General features: G+C 44.6%; 1 pseudogene; it reads right to left on the minus strand.

The window, feature by feature from the left end:
* Positions 1-1,585: 1,585 nt before the first annotated feature.
* On the minus strand, positions 1,586-3,213 carry LOC101560143 (annotated as a pseudogene).
* Between the last annotated feature and the right edge of the window lie 1,735 nt (positions 3,214-4,948).

Here is a 4,948-nt window from a genome sequence, read left to right on the forward strand (position 1 = left end):
GCAAACATTCCAAAACTCTGACTATTAACCAGAGTCATGTGAAGGTTCAACTGAGTCATGGCTTCATGGATTGATAAAAAGTTTCTTTTCTGATTATGGCAGGATCAAACAATGAATCTGCCCAATGCATTCATCAAACTGTCTCATAAAACAAGTGAAAATACTGTGCAGTGCTCACCTCCAAACTTACCCCTAGAGTGGCTGGTGGAGTCTGCAGTCACTGAAAGTGGCTGGCCATACTCTCAGTCCCTGACCCCACCTCTAGCAGGCACCTATCTGTATGCTGCTGTTATAAATGAATGAACCCCAGTGCCTGTCTTAAGAACTTGGGGTCATGGGTTTGTTTGAGAATATTTACATGATAACTGTAAACAGGTTCAGCTTCTATTTTGCCATCTAGAAAGTCTTGATAAATATTCTGGGAGCTACACACACATTTTTTTTTTCTTTTTTAAATCCAAAAACTCTCATCCCTTACATACCATTTTGTGACCTGCTATTTTCACAGGTATTTTATTTTTATATTTATTTATTTATTTATTGCGTGCTGAACACTTTATTTTCAGGGCTTTAGACTTCGTGAGAGATACAGAAACTGGGATGCAGGGCAAAGCCATGCTGTGCCCACAGGCGCTGCCCCTGTGTGGGCTGAGGCTCCTTCCCAGGTTACCCAGGGGTCTGGAAAAGCAGCTTTGCAAGACCCACCTTTGAAAACATCAGTCATCCCCTATTTTCACAGCTGAGCCCAATTTCCATTCATATTTTTTTGCTTTCACAGCTGAGTTGACATTTTACCTTTCTCCCTTTAACACAAACCAACATGTACTTTAAAGGACGAAATGCAAGGAACAGCTTCTGTGGCTGGAGGTGACGTGCCTGAGGGCCGCACTGCCCTGGCCACTGGATACTGCCTGCTGAGGACAGACGGACAGACAGCCCAGTGCTCTCGGTGTCACACTGTGCTGCATCACTGGGGTGTGGGAAGTACAGAGTCTTGGCAGGGCCAAGAGGCTCTGATGGCCCAGGGCAGGGCACGCTCCTGGATGCAGGGGCTGGTGACAGCTGCCATCAAGCTTGATACAAAACCTGAGCCTGACTCCACTTTCCCCATGAGCCTTGTGTCAAAGCATCAACATGGTAAGAGGAACGACTTCCATTAACACAAATGCTCATTTTCTCAAATCCTGGGTGAATGTGTACAGGTCAGAAAGGCAAGTGAGATGCTTTTTATGCTTCCGGACCCGACTCTGATCCCTAGAGTATATAAACAGCTTCCGAGGCTGCTCCTTAAATGTCCATCAGGGGTCTTGTTCCCTGCGCTACGCAGTCCACATGAGTAGATCTGCTTTCGTCACTGAGTACAAACAGGTCACTTGCCGTCCACATGCAGAACGTGAAAACCAGAGAACTGACTTAAGCCTCAAAAAGTAGAATGACTTCCAGGCTCCTGTGGTCCAGCTTTCCAGGCTCTGTGGCTGCAGGCCTAGGTGAGAGTCCTTGCGGGGGGTGGGGTGGTCTGTCTGCTGTGCCCACCTGTTGTCTTCGGCCAGGGAGGGCGCTACATGAGGGGGAACTGCTGTGGCCATTACTTTGGCATCTTCACCATGTACAGGCCTTGTAACCTGTAGCCAGTCTTCCTATAATAATTCCTGGTGCAACCTTTGATATAACAGCTGTTTTCCCAGACCCATGTCCTTCTAGAGCTCTTCTTTCTGCTTCCTCCATCAGCAGCATGTCAAGCCTCTGCTGCTGAAACTTAGTGGGATCCCAACTGCTCATGTACACGTGCAGCTCTCGCACTATGGAAATACCGCCGCCCAGCTCTTAAGGGAAGATTTCCTCTGAGCACTTGCGCAACTGCAGCAGGCCAATCAGAAGATCTTGATCAGGGTCTTTGTAGGACAGGAACGTCTCCCAGCCACCATTTGCAACATAATCTCTCCTTACCAACTCAACCCCGTATGGCTGTACTTTGTGATGAATTTCTTGGATTCCAACCTCTGTGGTTCTCATATCCCAACACTGTATCCCAAGGTCTTTCATTCTTGCAAATGCCAGTTCTCTCAGGTTGCCAGGCTCCACTCCCAAGCTGACTACAGACATTGGAATGTCTCTCTGTACTCAGTACATTCGAGTTCATGGAGGCACGAGGGCTAGGATCTGAGCCACCAATTCGATCAGGTCACTAGGAGAGTAACTCTTGTATTGTCCTGATTTCCAAAGCTCGTACAGCCCTCTGCCATGAGTCATCGGGGTGGGGTAGAGTTTCATGCCATCAGGGAGAAATGCAGAGTTCTCAAAAAACTATAAAACTGCTCAGTGTCATGTTCTAGTCCCATGTTTGGCAGATCAGACATCATATGAGCCACAACTTTGAAACCAGAATCTTTGGCCAGATGGAATGACTCACACGCTGCCTTCACAGTGTGGCCCCTGTTGATATCCCTGGTCACATCTTTCTACACTCTCTTTTTTCTCCAGTCTGTCTCCAGCCCTGTACAGCCGTAGGTCAGCATGTCACTTAAATGTCGCTTCATGCAATAATCTGGTCTGGTCTTGAAGGCAATTCTGATACACTTTGTGAGGCTTCTCTCAGAATACTTGACTGACTCCTAAATAATGTTGGAAGTATGTCTGGATAAGGCATCATGTAAATTTTGGATAAAATATTCCCTGTATTCTTCTGGAAGGGCCATTAAAGTTCCACCCATCATGATAAACTCAACTTTATCCACATGTGAGTAAGATGTTTTAACTATTCTATCTGGTGTCTCATCTGTAGATAAGGGTCATATCTGGCACGAATAGTTGGCAAGGAGGTTGGCTCACGAGGTAGGGCTGGGTGGATTATTTGAAGTCTGAATCAGGTCCACCAAGGCAGTAGACACATATGTTTCCTGTAAAACTTATGTGTGGGCATCTGTGGGATTTGCACATCACAGCAACAACAACAATCCCACTGGCAGTTATGATGGGTTTTGATTTTAACTTGGGGACCAAGACCTTCCAATACTGAGGAGGGACTGCAGCAATGATACCCACCAGGTGGGGCTGTGCTGAAAGGCCACATTTGGCAGCTGTCTTGGTTTTCACCTTATTGAGATTAATGTCTTTCCCTTGTTCATGGGCTTCGATCACTTGTTTAATAACATCTCTTATAGTCAGCATCACTAGCTCAGCGGGGCTGAGATCTCCTTTCTTCTTCTGTCCCATCTCAATGCCACCTTTGGAACATATACCAGCACGAAACTGTAGCTCACACCCAGGAGAAAGTTCACAGCCCTTCACAGGTATTTTATAAACACCTTTCTGTTTTGCTGGAAGCTGCACACAGGTGAACTCTGTCTGTCTTACTTGTTCCTGAATCTCCACTACCTGAAATGAGCCTTTAGCACACTCTGTGTGTCTTGTTCTGTGTCTCTTTCTGTCTCTTTGTCTCTCTCAAATGATTGAAAAAGAAAATGAGAAAGATTGGATGTTTTGCTTCTGTTTGAAGAGGAAATCTTTCCAGTTTTCCAAGACAGCTTTCTATCCTCCTAATGACCTTTAATAATGGCCTTTACATTTATATATAAAATATCTTTTCCTAATTACTTTTTAAAATAAAAATAGTCTTGTCAGCTCATACCAGCCTTGGCCCAGTTGACATCAGGAGCAGTGGGGGCAGCACAACTGGGTTCCCACCACAAACTTTCTTTCTATTTCTCTACAAAAGGACTGCCTAGAGGGCCTGCTTCATGGTGCCTGGTCACCCCAAGGTGGACTTCAGCATGTCTAAGGGGCAGGGAATTGGTAATTGTACAATGCTTTCCAGCTATGTTTTGCTCAGCTGTTGCCAACACTACTGGGAAGACTAAGATTCTCAGCAGCAGTTTCTATACTGGGGCTGATTTTATTCAAAAGATCTTTGTTCTAAAAGTATTCCCTTTCAAGTTATGCCTGTATTCTAGAACTTTATCAGTGGCACATATAGAACTAATAACATGTGCAGTAGGCTCTTGGTATTTTCTGATTTATTACTTGATGCTCAGTCAAACAAACTGGTAATAATCCCTGAGTCCACATGGACTCCTCACTTGCAGATGGGCTCCTCAGGGAGGATCTTTAGAGCTGCGTGGTCCAGCTGGGCCACACGGGGCCCACCACTGAGCCTGCCTGGGTGCCCTCTCCTTATCATCACACATACAATGATTGTTAAGAAGTATTATTATTATTATTATTGATTTATTTATTGTTAAATGAGAGGGGATAAAATGTAGAGGCATAAGTTTCTATGCTTCTGATCTCATCTTTTTTTATAAAATTTCATTCAATCCTGTGTTCATTTCTGCCAAAAAAAAACAACCCTGAGTAGTCCCAGTTGTACTAACAAAATCTCACAGCTGAGCCTTAAAAGTGTGTGGCTTCATAATGAACAAAAGGAGCTAACGTGATAAAATATTAAATTGAGAATAGTCAGAAGAACATCAGACTTGCTTTTGTGTGTGAATGACCATTAACCAATTTTCTTTCTTTAACAAGAATCTATTCTTGAAAAGTAATGCAAACAAAAATGTCTTTTAAGAGCCCTAACACTAGAAATTGTTACTGTAAATCTGTGAAAATAATGGTGTTGTTATTCTCTATGACTCTTTCCTGTTCCCCAAGAAGCATTTCCTTTCATTCTGAGCCCTTCTGTGAGTTCCAAGAGATTGAGCACCACAGAACGCATCCCTGCCAGCAATGTGCATGGCCTTGTTGGCTTGGCCAAGGTGAGGGCTGGAATTAGGCTCAAGTCAGAAAACTGCTCACAGCAAAGTTTAAGGCCACCTCCACTCTCAGGGGACCCAACACTGCATGAGTGCAAGCAGGAACCACGCTTGACTCACCGAGGATATCAAAGTAGGATGCCTATGCCAATTCCCTTCTTATGGTGCACTGAGCCTTTTATTATGGCTAGAATCCACGC

This window comes from Octodon degus, unplaced genomic scaffold (genome assembly GCF_000260255.1).
Source record: "Octodon degus isolate 3935 unplaced genomic scaffold, OctDeg1.0 scaffold00015, whole genome shotgun sequence".
Lineage (NCBI taxonomy): Eukaryota > Metazoa > Chordata > Mammalia > Rodentia > Octodontidae > Octodon > Octodon degus.